The sequence below is a fragment of the Mus musculus genome, chromosome 3 (assembly GCF_000001635.26).
Source record: "Mus musculus strain C57BL/6J chromosome 3, GRCm38.p6 C57BL/6J".
In the NCBI taxonomy this organism is placed as follows: domain Eukaryota; kingdom Metazoa; phylum Chordata; class Mammalia; order Rodentia; family Muridae; genus Mus; species Mus musculus.
In genome coordinates, this window is record NC_000069.6 from 121,633,324 (window position 1) to 121,652,261 (window position 18,938).

The 18,938-nt window shown below is 45.0% G+C and overlaps 1 long non-coding RNA gene across 3 annotated transcripts; it reads right to left on the bottom strand.

The window, feature by feature from the left end:
- Positions 1-1,612: 1,612 nt before the first annotated feature.
- On the bottom strand, positions 1,613-13,130 carry A730020M07Rik (RIKEN cDNA A730020M07 gene). 3 transcript variants are annotated; one of them, NR_036456.1, is made up of 4 exons: positions 9,883-10,162; positions 6,169-6,309; positions 4,117-4,371; positions 1,613-3,309 (listed from the first exon to the last, which is right to left on the bottom strand). It is a non-coding gene; the product is annotated as an RIKEN cDNA A730020M07 gene (long non-coding RNA). The 3 variants fall into 3 exon arrangements; NR_036458.1 differs by lacking the exons at positions 1,613-3,309; positions 9,883-10,162 and adding an exon at positions 13,059-13,130 and having other exon boundaries at positions 3,803-4,371; NR_036457.1 differs by lacking the exon at positions 1,613-3,309 and having other exon boundaries at positions 3,803-4,371.
- Positions 13,131-18,938: the final 5,808 nt, after the last annotated feature.

Below are 18,938 nucleotides of genomic sequence, written 5' to 3' on the forward strand. Positions count from 1 at the left end.
TTTATTTGTACCACAGTTTGAACAAAACAGTAGAAAAAACATCTGGGGGGGCAATCTGCAAAGGTGTTAGATGACACTAAAGAGTTGTTGCTAATTATGGCAGCCATGATTAGAGCATTGTCTTATGGGCAAACATAGACATGCTGCCAGAGCATCTATTGAGGTAAATAACAGTGTCTGGAATTTGCTTCAAAATGTATCGCACAGAGAAAGATAGATAGGTAGATAGATGGATGGATGGATGGATGGATGGATGGATGGATAGATAGAGATAGATAGATAGATAGATAGATAGATAGATAGACAGACAGATAAATGGATGGACGATGGATGGATGGATGGATGGATGGATGATGGATGGACAGATGGACAGACAGACAGAGAGATAGGTATATAGGAAGAGAGAGTATGTGTTTATGGCTGGCAAAATGTAGACAGGATACAGCAGCTCCCTCTCTGTCTTCTACTTTTATGTTCATTTATAATGCTTAATATCAACACCACCACCAACAACAACAATAATGATTGTGGAGGCAATGCTAAAATCTGAATATGGACTGAAAAAAATAGAAAATAGGTGAATCCTGGACTATAGAATACATTTCACTATATCCACTTGGTATATTTTTAGATTTATTATTTTTCAAGTAGCTAACATACATACAGAACTCTGACTTAAAATCTACAGTATAAACTGATGTTTTTTTGTGGGTTCAGGTCTCTCTTTTAGTATGAATCTTTCTGGCTGACATTTGCATTGCTTTATGTAAGCTATAGCCAAATTTCTCCTCTGTAATTTAACTTTAGCTTCTTCAAAGAGAGAGCAAGGGTCCTAGACAGTATAGGCCAATTTATCTTCCCGTATTTTTCATCCAGCAACACCACTTACATATCAACATTGGTTGTAAAGGCATCTAGGAATTGAGTATTCTCACCCCTTGGTTTGCTTTTCAACTTTACACCGTTGCACTTAATTCTTATAATGGTTAAGTAAGTTACCCTGTCATGACCACAAGGACTATGTCACCATCAGACCTGAGGACAAGTGCAACCGAGTCTTGAGAAGCATGCTGCTTAGCTGCCATGAGCACATGGTGCAGCCTTGTACTTGAGAGGAACTGGTGGACACACTGTCACAAGAATAGAGAGAGGGCTGGCCTTGAAAATTCACGTGTTGGAGCTTAACTCCCAAGACAATGGTGTTAGGAGATGGCATCCTTACGAGCAATCGACCTCATGGATCGATTCAGATTGTAAAAGGAATTTGTGTGTGTGTGTGTGTGTGTGTGTGTGTGTGTGTGTGTGTGTGTGAGAGAGAGAGAGAGAGAGAGAGAGAGAGAGAGAGAGAGAGAGGGAGAGAGAGAGAGAGAGGATCTACTTCCATTTGATTTTTCTCCAATGTGAGGACTTGGGAACAAGGCATCATCTAGGATGCCGAGAAGAGCCTATATCAAACACCAAATCTTCTGTTTCTTGATCTTGGACTTCTAGTCTGTAGGACTGTATAAAGTCAACTCACGTTCTTTGTAAATTCCCAGTCTAAAGTATCTGCTATGGCAGCATTGTCCTGGTTTCATTTTGGTTGCTGTAATAAAATACTGACCAAAAGCAATTTTGTAGAAAGGAAGAGTTTATTTGGCTTATATACTTCCAGGTCATAGTCCACCATTGAGGGAAGTCAAGACAGGAACTCAAGCAGAAACCTAAATCAGAAACCACGGAGAAATGCTATGATTGGCTTGCTTGCAGGCTTGTGGTTAGCAAGCTTAGTCCAGGGCTACCTTCTTGGGTTTGGTGTTGACCACAGGAGACTGAGCCCTGTTAAATAAGTTACCAATCAATGACATTCCTCACAGACAAGCTCACAGGCCAATCTGATCTGGAAAGTCCCTCAACTGAGACCCTAGGCAGTGTCAAGTTGACATTTAAAACTAGGATAAAGCATGAACCGAGACAGAAATCATGATGTGTATATTCGACTGTGAAGATGGTGATCTAAATAGCTCATCTAATAGCTGCTTGAAGCAACCTAAGTCATTTGACTGAATTGTCTTCCATTGATTTCTTCCAGCAATGAGTACCTGCCTAACACGTATGCCAAGTCTGAAGAAGACTCAGCATAGTGCTTCATTCAATCTGCCCAATAGTGGCCATGACTAGGAAATGGGGAGTTAGGGAACAAAGCCTCCCAGAGAGGGAGGGAGGCGAGTGATTTTCAATCAAGCAGGGCTGGCTGCTACCCACTTCTACAGTTATTTGTTCAACTGGTTCTTGTGTTTATGCTGAAAATCATGGCCAGCAACTGACTCTCAAGCCTTCGGGGGCTCTCAGCATGTCCCCCTGGGGTGAGGCTGGGAGTGGCTGAGTGTTTGTTTTCCTCTGCCAGGTGGTTTGGCAGCCGTGTCCTTGTAGAACACAGTGTGTTCCTGTGAGAGTGTGTGAGTGAGTCACTGTGGGTCAGCTACGACGTGAGCTCTGGAAGGCGCCTTTGTGAACACTGGAACAGCCTCCCTGCTTCTCAGATGGGGAGAGAAGAGTAAGAGGACTTGGGTATCACACTGACCACCGTAGTCAGCAGATGCAGGGATGCTATTGTGCACCAATTCCGAACCTCTGCCCACGATTCTCTGAAGCTTAGAGAGACATCCCGGGATCTCTGGATGACAATTATCAAGAACAAAAGTGATCACTGAACGCTAACAAGGCAATTATAACATCTAAGACTACTGAATGAGAATGGATCTTTGGTGATCATGTAGCCCAAAGTCCGGTGATGGTAATGGAATTGTCTGAGGCATAAGCTAAAACAAGCAAATGAATGCTAAAGACTGAGGAACTGTTATGGAGAAATACATGCTATCTAAGCTATTGACCATAGTAACCAAGCTGGCTTGGTTAATTTTATTTCACATGTCTCTACCTCCTGTACCCGATACGTGATAGCTTCTAGATATGATGTCTTTAAAAAGGTTGTGAAACTTATCATTGGATTAACACGACATTTGTTCCATGAGGAGATTAAAGGTCTCAAGAAGATTGCTGGTGTAGTGAGGGTTTTGAAGTTGGCCTTGGGAAGGGGACTGGATTCTGAGGGTGATTTATGGGAGTGAGGAAGAGTGTGTTCTCACCAAGAGGGGGCAGACATGTTACAGATGAAGAAGCGAGTGAGCGATCTTGGGTTTGGAGAGTCTTGGCACATCCAGCTGGCCACAACAGTGTAGAGCTGAAGTAAGGGTATGAATGGACGGGCTTGCTGCCAAAGACCCAGAACTCTCTGTCCCTTCATTCTTTAGGTGTCAAAGACATGCTCTGTTTTGAGGAGGGAAAGATACACATGAACCGTTCTCAGCTACTAGACAGTCCCGATTCTCAAAGATTTCCCCTGCATCCTCCAAACACACTGTTCTAGTTAGGACAAAACTGACTTTCTTGAGAAATACTTTCTGCTCTTGAAAGCATAGTCCTGATGACCCAGGCTCAGCTGGCTCAGGAAGCTCAGGGAGGCGAGCGCATTAGACACGCTGGAAGAATATGTTTGCTGAACAGTCTTCATTCTCCAGAAGGGTTCAGACACAGGTCACATTCAGGGCTGGGGTTTGAGCCAGTGCTGATGGGTATCAGTACCTGCTTGCCCCAAGACCTTAAGCTGTATTTGTTCTTGTGCCTACAGGGGAAGCAAGCACAACTGCTCTCTGGGTACTTCCTCCTAGCCCGTCTACTTTCGCTAAGCCTTTCGGATTTCATTAAAGTTTTAAGAGCAGCGTTAGAACTTTATGGTTATCTGCTGATTTGGTCCAGCCAATAAGTTTCTAATTTCTTTTGCATTTATTTAATTAGTGTTGGGGAGCAGGTATGTGCATACCATAGAGTCTGTCTAAAAGTCAGAGGACAATTTAAGGGAGTTGGTTCTTTCTTCTCACCATGTGGATTCCAGGGATTGAACTCAGGTCCAGGCTTGGTGGCAAGTGTTTGTAGCCATTGAGCCATACTGCTGGCTCCAATAACTGTTTTTATTGGTAGGTGGGGTCATCTAATTTGTGGCTAGTCACAATTACTCTTGACCTGGTCTTGGTAGTTAGATTAAAGGTCAGGCACTCTGCACCAATAAATACTTACCTAAGACTTATGCTTTGATGCTGGAGGAAAGAATACTTTGTTCTGGAGTTGTCACATTGTGGTTCCCATGACAATGGTGCTGTGGTTCCCACCTCTCTGAGTCTTGCTTCTTTTACTTGTTCTTAGGTGATGCTCTGTTTGGCTCAAATATCTTCCTGCCCGTGAATCTCCTTTTCAGGGTGGTGTCCCCGAAAACCCAGCAGAAGGGTGGGGGAGGTCCTTGATGCTTGACTTGTCAGAAAATTTCCCTTTCATCTATAGTATAATTAAGACAGAAATAGGTAAGGATTCAGGAAGCATTCAGAAGCCATTTAACATGTTTACTAAAGGGAATTTCAAACCAATAGTCTCTTTTCTGCTATCAAGAATATTTTAGGATAAGCTCAAAGCAGTTTTGCCTATAGTCGTGGAGTGGCCTCTCCAGGACGTTTCTACCTCCATTTTTATCAAGAATGATCTGCATATCCAAGGGTTGCTCTAATGGGAAGATTTCAGAGAAGTTTGCGGTTTGTGTTGGTCCAGATTCACTTCCTTTTTGCTGAGTGGGTAATGATGACAGATGCCTCTGAACCAGCAGGTAAGGAGTGCCCAGTAATGGCCAGTCTGCTAAGTCCAGTCACTTTCACTGCCTAGTCATCAACAAGATTGTTGTTCTTAAAGTCTACGGCCAGCAAAACGACAGCAGCCACTCCTAAAGTCAAGACAACTTGATCTATCTCTGGGGCAGGCAAAGGTGTGTGGCCCCAGGGCCAGGGATGCCTCACTCTCACCCACACATAGAGATAGCATCTTTCTATACTCTACTGGCCAAGCCATGTGCCTGGGGGTCACTGTGACCGCTTGGAAGACTGTATAAATTTCTCCAGTCTTCACAAAGGTGCCCACAGAAGGTTCAACCTGCCAAGAGAACCTGCCCTCCCTCTCCCACATAATCCTTTTCTTCTTTAAAAAACAAAGGAGCTTGGGGCCCAGCTTGGAGCCCAGCATGGGCTTGCCAGGAACAGGGGCATACCTGTCATCTGCAGGTGTGTTCATGGTTCACGGAGCATGGAAGCTTAATGTATTTTCACATTGGCTAGGAATGTGTTTACCTGTTATTCTAGCTCATAGCCAGACAAGAAAGATTAGTGCCGGGCATGTTGAGTTTACTGAAAAGCTCAGAAACCAAAGGAGGCTAAATGGTGTGCTTCCTTTCCTCTGTTATATGCCTGTGTCAAATGAAGATTTTGGGCACCATCTTGAAAAGTTCCCTGTGATAACTTCACCTTCTTGTTAATAATAGGCACTTGTTAATAAAAACAGGGGGGTTAGCCAAAAGTCATGCTTCAATCCTGTTTTCATGGCCAGGGCCTCTTGGCCCATAGCAAAGGGACAGAAAAACCTAGGTAAGGTGCAGGATCAGGCCACTTATGACAAGTTGCAGCCCCTGCAGTAAGACATGAGCTAAGGAACCTAAGGTTGGTGAGAGAGTTGCCATGTTTGTGTCCCAAACCCCGAGTCTGAGGGTAACAGAAAGAACTTTTTTTTGGAGATCTGAGAGTCAATGGGAAAGGAGCTTGGCTTTGGCTTGTTCTCTGCCTTGCTTGATTCTGAAATCACCTTAACCAGTGAATACATAAAACTAGTATAAGAAAACGGAGCCCAGAGTGCACTTGCCAGACGGCAAGCACAGGAAGGGTCACTGGCATGGAGCTCTTTGGGTGACTTAGCCTCTGATCTTGTCATTGCTTTGATGGAGGAACTCTTTCTAATGGTCATGGAAAGCATTCGTGAATGATTCAGCAAGTCGGAGTTTGCCATCTGGATCCAGGAAAAGAGAGAGAGAGGGAGGGAGGGAAGGAGGGAGAGAGGGAGGGAGGAAGAGAAACAAACAGAGAGGCAAAGAGACAGAGAAGAGAGGAGAGAGGGAGGGAGGGAGAGAGAGAGAAAGAGAGAGAGAGAGAAGGAGAGAGAGAGAAGACCATTGTGTGGATTGAAGGATGACAGGCAGGATTTGGAGACAGAGGCAGTTAAGGAATGATGGGTAAGCTGGTCCCTGTCTTGCAAGCTCACCTTTTTCATGAGCTTGTCCTGGGTTAAAAAGCCAGGTCGAATAGTCCTCGCCTTGACTCTACTCCAGTGCATTGGGAGGTGCAGAATTCCTTGCTTTTGTGGAGCAGAGTGTCTCAGGCTTCCAGACATAAACAGCACATCCTGCAGACAGACAGACACTGTTGAGTCAGGTTCGGGACACAGGGCCCCACAGAGATCAGATGACGGTCACCCCTAAAGAAAACGAAGGCTTCCTGGGCAAAGTTACTTTGAATTCCAGAGTTAGCATGAAGCATCTGGAAAAAGAAAGCCAGGCGGAAGTAACTGCAGAAGGGACTGCAGCTGCTGCTACCTCTGTGGGTGAGGACCTAGAGAAAGTCCAAAATGTTTGTCTGCACAAACATCCCTTGATCACAGGAAGTCCACCCCTTTCTTCCACTTGCCTGCCTCTCTCCTATACTTTTGCCTGCCCCCCACCATTCATCCATTCATTATCTACCTATCTCTCTTCCCGTACATTCACCTATCTACCTTTCTGCCCATTATCCTGTCATCCACCCTCCTATCCATCCACCTACGCCTCTGCCTTCCAATGCTACTATAGAAAGAGCACATGTGCTAAGCTAGGGATGGGGAGCCGCCTGTCCCATCTACTCACATGTGGGTGGGATTAAGGGAGTCCTCTCCGGTATAGGAAACAACTTACAGATGTAAGATACCCAAAGATGCCAGAGCACCTAAGCTGTTGACTAAGCTGTGTCAATATGATTCAGTCACTTTCTAATATCTCAGTGTCTTAGTTTCCTCTTGTGTAAAATGCAGGAAACACAGAGTTTTCAGCTTACGGGACAGTGATAGTCACTTAAGGAGAAATCAAAGTACTAAGTACAGTGGCCAGCATGTAGCATGCTCAGTAGATTTAATCAGCACTAAAAGTGAGGTGTTTGGAGAACTGGGAAAGAATTCGGCCATCTCAAAGCCAATAGGCAAGGAGGGTTTCTTAGGAAGCTAAGAGATGTGTTAGAAGTCATGTCAGGTTCTTGGCATGGTATTTTCCAATGTCCAGCTGCTGGGCATGAAGAGAGTAAACAGAGGAGAGGAGCTAAGACCTCAGGTTTTCTTCATGCTTGCCCTCATCTTTGCAGAGGGCCAGCAATGGCTCAAATTAACACTGAGCCAAAAGGGCCCTGGTGAGAAAAGCAACAGGAAGAGGAATGAGCCAAGGAAGAATAGAGGGACAAAGTCAACAGAGACCCCGTGTCAGAAATCCTACAGGACTCTGACAGGAAGTCTGGCCACCAGGAGAGCTGCTGGAGCTTTGAGAGCCTCCAAGCCTGGGGGAGTCCTGGCGATTCTCTATTTAATAATCCCCCAGGGAAGTTACTTGTAGAGAAAGGTCAGAAGTTGCCTTAAGGACAACAGCCAAGGGTTCCTGCAACCAGCATGGAGACTTCTGCCAGCACACAGGAATGTCTGAAGGAAGCAGGGATTCCAGTCAGGAATCAGTTGTTTGGGTACACAGGGGTCAGAGGACAGCATCCTTGGCAGGAGAGTTGTGAACATCCTTAAATCCATAGGCTCCTGGCCAGCTGGTTTCTGGATCATGAGGATCATGGTCATGTTGAGAGAGGATGCTGGAGTTAACAAGAGGGCCCCTCCAATTTAGGGACATGGATGGTGAGCGTGAACTAAACAGGTGAAGGTGACAACTGGTGCCACCTTGGGGGACCTTCAGTAGAGGTTTCTGAGGCTCTTTCTGTATTGCTAGAAGGGAGAAATCAATATTATCTCAGCACAACAAAGCCTTATGAAGACAGGAGAGCAGAGAGGTCACAGACCTCTTCCTTCCAGTATAGAAACTCAAAACTGGGGAGCCGAGCTGCAGGGAGGAGTGGAGCAGACTCATCACTGAAGGGCCAATATGCAGCAGAGACCACCCTTAAGTAGGTAGGTCAAATGTTACCGGAGTTGTTTAGAGCAGAGCCTGGACCCTGCTAACCCTAATAAGCTAGGCCTGGCCACCAGGTCTCAGTGGGACAATTTAAATTAAAGTTGTAAAAAGTAATGATGAGGAAGAGAAAACAGTCACTGTGGCCCTGTCCGGCAGAGGTACCAAGATGTCCCCTACATTCCCAAGTCCATCCTCCATGTCCTGACATGGTTTAGTTTAAATAGAAGGTCTGAGACATGCGTAACTAAATAGTCCTGGTCAAGGTGTGGTAGGTCTCTTTCATCATAGCTGTCTGTCTACAATGGAGGACTGGAGTCCCTTCTGTGAAGAGGCCTGACAGGTTGGCAGAGCCGTGTGTAAAATCTCTTTCTGGTAGACAAGCTCTTCTGGCTGACACCATGAGATTCTTGGGAAATTCCAATTTCCAGAGAATCATATTTTAGTAGTCTGGTAGCCAATCGAAAGATACAAGTGTCACTTTGGAATGTCTTCAGCTTTGCCAGGGCTATTAGAAAATTGGTCCAGCTCAGTGTATGTCCCACACAGTGCTCAAAGAACCCTGCCTCAATAACAGATGGGCTCACTTACTCTACGTCCTGTGAAACACACCACGCAAGGCATCCTCCATTGCTAAGGAGCCCGTTTGTGCTTAGCGGTGGCTCTTCCTGCTGCCACTAAATTCCTTCAGTGTCTCTCTCTGCCTTCCTCTTCATCCCACAGATGCCTTTTGTTTTGCCTCACCATGACTGGTGTGAAGCGTACCTTTGCCCCTCAGTTTCCACTCAGAAGCTGCTCCAACCCCAGTGGGTCAGTCAGGACGAGTTCCTTCACACTCTAAAGTGCTCCCCTGTTCTGTGCTTGTCAGCCGCTCTACCTTGAGGCTTGCCACCTTTCTTTTCTCTCTGATCTCCCTGCCCGCTCCCACTCTCTCCTCTGCTTGCCTCTATCCCAAGTTCCCATTGAATTCCAATGCAAAGAAATTTAGTTTGTGGTTTCAGTTTAAGCTTAATTAATTTTTAAAGACATCGCCTTCAGCCAAAGTTAGGGGTTTTTATCTTCTAACCCTGGCTGTTAATCAAGGTCTTTTCTTTGGCAGGTAGGCCCTGGTTAGAGAAATGTGAAGTTGTATCTCTCTTGAGCTTTCTTGGAGGTAGATTATAAGAGAGGACGGGCAGAGCCTTTCTTTGGGAAGACAGAGAAGATGGTTCTAGAAGCAGAGGAGGAAAGAAGATCTCCAACAACAGAGGAATAAAGAAACTGTGAGATATGTATATATATCTCATTCATATATATAATATATTTATTCATATATATATAATAACCATAAAGAATGAAGTCATGTCATCTTTAGGAAAATGGGTATGACTGTAGTTAATCATGTTAAGCAAATTAAGCCATTCATACCATATTTTCTCTCATTTGTGATTCCTGGATTTAAATGGTCACATAAAATCATGAATATACATATTAAATGAAAGTAGAAATAAAATTGTCTAAGGGAACAAGGAATAAACAGGAGGGGGAGGTGGGAAAAGGGGGAGGGATTTGATGGGCAAGGAGGGATGCACTCAGCCTATATAGATCCATACCAAAACTCAAAATTAACTTTTAGAAAGCCAACGATGTCAAAGGCACATTAGAAGTTTGACTGGAACTGATGCCTTGTCAATAAAACTATATCAGCTTTGTAAAAATGATATGACTTAAGTGTACAATCAATATTCATGAATTAATAAATGCCATATATGAGTTGAAGTCAGAGTCATCTTGCGTGAGATACTTACGCACCGTGCTGTATCTTCTCCTATGGGGATGGATGCTGTCTTAACTCGCACGTGGTTCAGCCTTGCACGCAGCACGCACTCAGCTAAAGGGCAAACTCTTGCTGACATTTTAGAGATAAAGTAGTAGAGATTGCAGTGGGTGAGGAGACTCGGCAAAGCACACAGCCAGCATCAGGCAGCGCTGGCTTGGGATGTCTCCCTGGGTTTCTGGCAGGATCAAGTCATTGCAGCAATTGAAGTGCACAGAACTTCCTCTCACCCTGCTGGGAGACAGCCAGTCCCAGGCAGACACTCCACAAAGCTTTGGCTTGCTGGCCACAAGGGCATCAAGGACATCGCACCCACAGGAGTCTGGCCTTTCACTAATTCATTTCCAGCTGAGAAGCAGCTTCGGCATCTGGTTGATTTTCAATTCTGTCTTAGCTTTTTGATTAATTTCAATTTTAATAACATTTCTTCACTTCTTTCCAGTTTTTTTTCCAGCACATAGCAGTAGTGATATGACTGCCGATAAATCTCACAACGAGCTCTGGCAGGGACTTTTAGTGGGTGTGAGCTCTGTGGAAAACTCTGATGACCTATGCTAATGAAAAGTTCAATTACAAGGAAATGTTATCATTCTCTTAACTAAGAAACTGTATGGAGGTTGTGTGTGTGCAAATGTATGTGTGTAGTGTATAAATGTGTGTATTGTTCACAGGTATATGTGTGTATACATGTATGCATGTGTGTATGTGTGTTTTTATATGTATGTGTGTTAATGTACATGTGTTATATGTATTGCCTACAGGTGTATATGTGTATGTTTATACATTTGTGTATGTGTATGCATGTGTGTTAATGTGTATTTCCCACAGGTGTATATGTGTATGTTTATGCATGTGTGTGTGTATATGTGTATGTTTATGCATGTGTGTGTGTATCTCAAGGCAAAGCCAACTGAGTTTTTAAAAGCAGAACCATCTTGGGCACCATCATGCCTCAGTTACAAGCTACTGGTTTTTTCTTTGTCTTCCACCATTAGGCTCATCAAAGTTCTTGTACATTTCTCTCTCCCTCTTCTTCCCATTTCTCCTCAAGTTCCCTACTAGCCCAGAGTCATGGCCACAGACCATGTCTGTCAGCCTCACCTGGGAGCACAGAACAAGTCACCCACAGATTCCTTTGGAGTGACTAAGCCCTAGTGTTAGGATCAGAGAAATCCTGCAGACCATACATGCAGTTCCTTCTTGCTCATGTGGGATGGACCAAAGAACTCAGTGTTGGTGGCCTACCGTGGCAGACTCCAAGGAGAACATCTGGAACGTCTTCGGCCTTCTGTAAGCTTAGAGAGCAGCTCACGGGGGCAACCTGGACAATAGCATCCATTACTGGGATCCTGACACCATGTTCTCTAGTGCCATCCTTCCCACAGCTGGCCCTAACAGGGTATCCAGATCTTCCTCTCTGAGCAGGCCTGAGTGGGCTACTCGTGTGGAGTAACAATGCCAGAATTCTAGCTTCAGACTTCTAGTAGCGGTGACAGGCAGAATTACCAGACCAATCTTCAAAAACAAACCTTCCTGTAGCCTTTTTAATAGTTGATCTTTGGGCCTAGAAATGCAGTTCAGTTGGTAGAGTGTTTACCTGGAGTGCACACGGTGCTGGGGTTTGAGCCCCAGCACCCCATAAATGGGCCTGGTGACTCATGTATGTCATCTCAGCACCTCAGAAATTGAGGCAGGGGAATTTGAGAATTTGAGAACTTCAAGGTCATTCTAGGCTCCATACTGAATTCAAGTCCAGCGTATATGAGAGTCTCCCCAAATCCCACCTTCCAGTTACTGCCAACTTAGCTTATTTCAGAGAGAGACCAAAGGCCCCCATAGGTAGCTCCTCGCTAATTCTCAGCACCATTTAGAATCCATTGGCACATGCATCATTCATTGCTTCTGTTTCTGCACTTGTACAATTCACCACTTAAACCCTTCAGTGTAAGCTCCTCGTTTGTAGAATTCTGAAGGTGGCTCCACAGAGGCCCTTCCTGATGACCTCTTGACTTTGTTCTGCCACCTCCCTCTCCCTCTCCCTCTCCCTCTCCTCTCCCTCCCCCTCCCCTCCCCCTCCCCCTTCCTCTCCCTCCCCCTCTCTCAGCCTTGGCTATCTTCTCTTCTTCCCCAAGAAGACATCTCCTCAATCCTAGCCTTGAGCAGGCCCCGCATCCCTGTTTCCATCAGACACACTCTTAGCAATTTTGAAATTTCTAAAGGGCTTATATAATCACAGCAAAGTGATTGATTGTATAAACCAGTAGCTATTTTCTCTCCAGTCCTGAGCATCTGCCCAAGAGGGCAGAGATCTTGACCCCAGGAGCTCAGCACTGTGTCTCGCATATGCAATAAGTTCACAATGAATAGAGAATGGGGGTCACGGCAGGGCAGACTTTCTGGACAACTATGCACTGAATATAGGGAGAGGGCAGCCAAAGGGTGCAACATGGGTGGCTTGTGAGAACAGCCAGAGGACAGGCTGGCAGGCCAACTCCGCAAGGAGGCTGAGACATGATGCATTTCACATAAAGACCTCGGACGGCCCCGCAGCTGGGCTCTGCAGTGTTGAGTGAAGAAGAAACCTACAGCGATTGGCTTTCTGGTTCTGTATTTTTCAGAGTGATTAGAGGGAGGGCAGTTTAGCAGGGAATACAGGGCTGGGTCATAGCTAAGGCGGTAAAGAAGCATTCCCTGACACTTTCCAAAACCTGCTTTTGAAAAAAATGAAAGCCAAAAGAGGCATTGTGCGTTTGTGATCCCAGTTCTGGGAGGCAGCGGCAGGCAAGACACCCGGGCTCCTTGTCCAGCCAGCCTATCCTACTCACCACTGAGGGACATGTGGGTGAGTCTTGAGAAACAACAGGCAATGTTGTCCTCCAGCCTATACATGCATATGCACATATCTGCAAGTAAACTTCACACACACACACACACACACACACACACACACACACACCCCACCATTTGGTCCCTAAGTTCTGGGAATTCCTCATGAAGCACACTGGAGAGGCTAAACTCAACCTTCATACTGCACAGCCCAGGGGCCCCTGGTCTCCTGGGAGCTTTAGGGGGTTTGTAGCTCCTCTGGGGGGCTTCTGATGGTTATGGAGTCAGAGAGAGTTGGATTCATAGCTGTTTCTTACTTACCAGCTGAGAGAACTCAGGAAAATGGCCTTTTTTCCTGAGCTTCAATACTTGCCTCTCGTAATGGTTTAGTTACTGAGTTAGTAGAAATATTAACTGGCCCTAAGTGCATGCCTGCTGGAGCATACGTATGAATAATAGCTAAAGTCACTGGTGGTTAATAACTCAGTTTGACTTTGGTCCTGTGTATGTTGACTTTGTTTTGGTCAAATAATAAGTAAATCATTGTGAAGTCGGCGTTACAGTGAACAGGGAGCTTGTTTCTTAGTCCTCCCATCAAGTTCAGTGTAACTGGGGTGCTGATTCAGGCTCTTTATGGCTGTGATTACCCCCTGTAATCACTACTGCCTTCCTCAGTGGGAAGGGAGGATGTCCCCCATCCTCCTGCCCACAGAAAAGACTGCCCTCAGGTGTAAAGTCCAATTACTGGGCGCAGTTGGGAAGAACACACACAGAGGTGCATTCCTGAGCCCTGAGCGTGGGCCCTTGTTTGTCCTCTCCTTATAAGGAGTGAGTTATCATCAGCCTTGCAGGAAGGTCACGGCTGTTTCTCCCTCCTCAAGTGGCTGAAATCATCCTTCTCCTCGGAGGGGTGGGGTAGTGATTAAGCAGGCTAACCATGCCAGCGCTTTGCTATCCAAGTATGAGGATGTTTACAGACCTTGTGACAGAGGTGGGGATTTTGTCTGATCCTGGGGACTCCCAGAAGACACACCAGAGAGTCCCCCACCACTCATCCAATAGTGGAAGATCAGCTACAAAGGCCCTTTCACCAGCTTGTGGCCATAAAAGTTGGCCTGGTAGGAAGAGCTGGAGCCCTAACATCTTTAAGGGTTGAGGGCTGTGCCTAGTTTCTGGCCACATCCTCTGTATCTTAAAGGGAACAGACCATGCCAGTTGTTCACACTGCCAGGATGCTTTGCCTCCCTACTGTCTAGAAGCACCACTCATGAGAACCTTCTGTGAATGTGATGGAAAATAAAGCCTGACTCCTTTAAGATGTTTCAGGCAGTGTTTTGCCACAGAGATGAGAAGGGTACTTAAACAGACTGCTTGCCTTTCTTTGACATTTATTATTAATTGTTGCAAAGCAAATAAAGACAACAGGCCTGGGGGCACAGCGATGAATCCTGGCTTTGGATGGGATAGTGTCTCCCAAAACCTCCCATCCAGTGCAACCATACTGAAAAGTGGTAGGTATTCAGGAAGTGGGGCGTAGAGGATTAGAACTAGAGGAAGCAGAGAATCTTCAACAAGAGTGACTTGCTGTGCAGAGGCGAGTGTGAACCCCATGTGAGCTCTCACGGCTTCTCTCATGGCTTGATCCTCTCTGCACACACTACTACTGCTGCTCCCACACACTCTTCTAACCAGAGGTGTCACTTATCACTGAATGACTTAGCCAGAAGGCCCTCCCCAGAGGCAAACACATAGAACTGCTTGTCCTAGGATTTCCAGTCTTCCAAACTCTGAGCTAACTAGACCCCTTTTGCTTCTAAAGGTTTTCAGCATCAGGTGTCTTGTCATAGCAGCATAAAACAAATCTTTGCTTTTCACCCCCACAGATACAAGCTAAGTCAGGATAACTTGTCCGAACAGCAAATTGGTAATATTGCGTATGTTGGTAAGTATATAGCATATAGTAATGGGTACTCTAATTCTTTGCCTTTCTTCTAGTCCTTTGAGATCTGAGGGGGATAAGAACACCATTGGGCAAAGCCTGTGCTGTTCTGACCACAGGGAGTGCTCCCAGGAGACCTTGTACTGGTGTCTGAGTACAGCCCAACTGGGAGCTGAGGGGTGCTCAAGGATGCTGATATCAAGGGCTGGACTGATGTGCTCTACATCCATCTGAGATTACAGCATCCGAAAACCCACCGTCAAAAGTTAGATCTTTTGTAATGACATTGAGATCATTCCACTGATGTTCCTAGAAAAAACCAAACCAAACCAAACCAGATTTCTACCCTAACTAACGAGGATATGATAGAGCTTAAGAAATCTTTAGAATAGTTCTTTACACAAATAGAACAGTTGATCAAGCTGTGAAATGCCCACACATACTATGTGTATAAGTGGTTATTCAAAACATTTCTGGACTACACTATTTCTAGGAAAGTGTCTCCTCTAAGAAATGTGAATTCTGTAAGGAAAAATTACAGCTATTTTCATCTTTAAACAGTTGCATAATGCACTCACTAACAAAACCAACAAGTGCACATGTACACGGAGGCCTCTCAAGGGCAGTATGGCCCTCAAGGAGTTGAGTGAATATTGTGAACACGCATTCCGACGTGGATGGGGTTTATATGGTTATTTGTAAGATTATGGAAGGATTGTTGGATCTTCACTCATGGAAACATATTTTGTATGATATAAAAAGCAAGACACGGTTAATTACATGTTACCACAGTACAAAATCATTGTTGACATGTGTGCGTGTGTTACTAGAGAGTGAAGTCAGAAGACAACCTTGAGTTTCTGTCCTTTCCTTCCACCCTGTCTGTGACAGACTATGTTGCCTGTACTGTGTACGCCAGGCAAGCTTGATCATGTGTTGTCAGGGATTCTTCTTTCTCTACCAGCCTCCTTGCTAAAGAAGCACTGGGGCTACAGGGGTGTGCTCATTCACCCTCTTTTACGTGGATTTGGGGGTTCAAACTCAGTTACTTGAATGGGAAGCCCTTTAACTCTTCCCCCTACCATATCCTGCACTCCCCTCTCTCCCTCTTCCTCCCCCCACCCCCGTCTCAAATTCATCAACAAGGACACAGATGTTGTCTCTCTGCAAAGGATAAAAGATGAATGTGTATTTGTATTGCTTAACTTAAAAATGTTTTTGGAACTGGCAAATTTGCAATAAGTTTATTATGCATAGACTTCTAATATTATTTTGGTTCTGTGTAAATTAAACTTTCTTTATTTGAGAAAATCCACTAGACATTCTTTCTATAATATGGCTCATGTGTTTTGATGGGCTTGTCCATCTGCAAAATTGGAAATAAATAGAAAAATAGCAAACCAAAGTAGTAAACAGTTATGCTCAATATTCTGTTTTCAAGGTACCTTAATTATTAATAATGTATGTATTAGTATCTATTTTGTTGTCTATAGTGGATATTTATTTATCCATTTTTTTGTGTGGAGTATGTGGATGTATATGCCAGGGCACATATATGGGAGATCAAGGCCACCTTTGGCAGTTGGTCCTCTCTGTCATTGTGAGGGTCCAGAGGTCAAAGCTGGGTCTTCACGCTTGCTAGTGCCACCTGTTTCATTTTTAAACAAAAAAGAAAATATTATTATTCTTAAGACATTGAAAATAATTCGTAAGAGTTTTTAATGATGTGAGAAAATGTTTAAAATATGCCAGATGAAAAAAAGTCAGCACAAGGAGACTTCCCTAACTATGAAACTGTAAGCTTGTCTGTGTAACTGCGTGTAGAGTCTGATATTAAAGAAAGAATACCAAAACACAAACGATGCTTTCAGAGCATAGACATCAGAGGCAGGCCTTCTTTTCTTTTTCTTTTTTTCTAATTTTATTTTTTAAAATAAACTATCTACAATGACCATGAGACAATTTCACATGGAGAGATGGCGGGAGTGTCCTTTGTGTCCTGATTAGCACACATACTGCAGGTGGGTACTTTTCATGGGGTCCTCACAGCAGTGCAGGGGGTGACAGTGCTTCTGTCCTCTAGACAGAGAAAGACCCAAGGCACAGAAGGGTTAAGTGCCCAAGCCTGCCCAAGGTTCTGTCCACACTTCCTGGTCCTGACTCTGACGTCACACCTGACTGATTAGAACGGCGGGCGTCCCAGGTGCATCTTGGGTACATGTTTTCTTGCTGAACTGGTGATCATTACAGCCGCAGCATAAGTAGCAGATGGGAGTGTGGAGGTTCACAGGCTCTGATGGGCATGTGGTAATTTTCCATTGTGACAGGCCAGAAGTCCAGAGAGATCCTTAAAGAACCCCTAAATCCTCACCTCTTTCCAGTGAAAAGTCTGTGTTGGAGACGGAAAATGCTTGACTTGTTAGAAAACTGCCTGGACTAACGTGAGGCTAGCTGGCTGCGTGGGTGGAAAGTTATTTACTTAAAAATTGAATTCTTGATTTGCATCCAACCTTTTCTAATGACCCATTTAAGGAAAGGGAAGCACTCCCTCGTGGGACCAGTTTACAAAGTCTTGAGAAACCTGCAACTGAGTTTATCTTACAAAGGGCGCATCCCTGACTCAGCCTGGAAGTCAGGAGTCTTGCAGGAATGCAGAGGGCTCCCTAGACAGATGAAGGACCCTGATTTCACTGCAGAAGCATCTTTTTAACAGCAGGCAGCATCAAGCCCTCAGCTTCAGACCAGTCCGGACACGCTTCTCCAGTACAAGCTGCCTAGAGTGATGCTTCTCGGTTCATGGCTTTCCCTAAAGACATCCCCCTTTCTCCCTTACTACAACTGCCCATCCCCCAGCCTCAATCTATTTTCTGGAAAGGTCTATAGTCTCTTTGAAGACAGCTCTGTTTGTTTTTTTTTTGTTTTTTGTTTTTTGTTTTTTTTTTTGTTTTTTTTTTTTTTACGAACAGTTGGAGAAACTATTTAAATGAGCACGCACACTCCATACTAGACATCTGCAGGACTAAGTTCTCTAACAGTTTTCTGATGGCACAGTGGTGGGATGGGCTTGGTGATAATCCAGAGAATTGCAGAGGGAAGGGGCTGGAGCAGGAAACCTAGGCTCCCAAGGCTGACTTGCTGTAAAACTGGGTTAAGGGTCAGCTCTCCCTCCAAGTAACTGAGGCCTGTCTCTAAACTCTCTCGAGAACGCTCCTTCAGCGCAAAGCACCTTTGATCGCTGCCTGTTCTTCAGCCTGGGCAGACACAGAGAAGGCCTGCAAGAAAACACAATGCCCTGATTTTCTTTCTGTCTGTCATGGACTCGAGGCCAACAGTGTGCTGTGGTGAATGACGTCATAAAGTAGCTAGGCATCATTTAACGTTTCTCTTTAAGCTATTTCTATTTTTTAGTGTATGTATGTATGTATGTATGCACATACATACATAACACGTATCTGTGATGTATAGGGGAGTACCATGGTACATGTGTACAAGTCAAAGGACAACTTGTGGGAGTCAGTTCTCTCTTTCTACCATGTGGGTCCCAGGGTTTGAATTCAGATAGTTGGGGTCCGTTGCAAGCTCCTTTACCTCCTGAGCCATCTCTCCAGCCCAACTTTCCAAATCACTATTATCTTCCTGTGTCTGTGTTCCTTCCTTAGTAAAAGCAAGGTAGCCAAAACGGAAACTTTGCGAATTTGTTTCTGGTTCTAAGACCATGAGAGATCCATGGAATAACGAACCTGTCCTTTGAGACTCCCTGTGTCTGTAGTTGATCATGTGTATCAGCAGGCACCAGACCCTATCAGGGCCCTTGGACGTTTCTGCTGCCCATGTGACCTTGTCATCTCTGCCCCTCTGCTTTTTATCGATCAGAGTAGCAGCTCCTGCTGCTCCATCTGTAAGGGTCAGAGCTGATGCCCAGATAGTGATTAGCAAGTGGGATGCTGCCTGCCTGGTTGCAGGTTGACTTCCTCTTTTGCTGGCTGAGTCACCCAAGGCTGCTTGTGTTCAGAGGAGGGAATCCCTGAGTTTCCCTAGACAGTAATGGGGCTCTGAGCTCAAGTGCTATATCAAAGTCACCCCCAAACACCCCAACCCAAAGGTGTTCAAAAAGCAGTCAGAAAACATGGTTTGGTTGCTTATCTAAACTTCTACATTCCAGCCTTTAGGAACACCAGCCAGCTCAGAGCCTATCACCCTTGAAAGACCTAAACCTCTCACAGCCATGAGATCATCCATGGTCATACCCCTCAGGAGACACT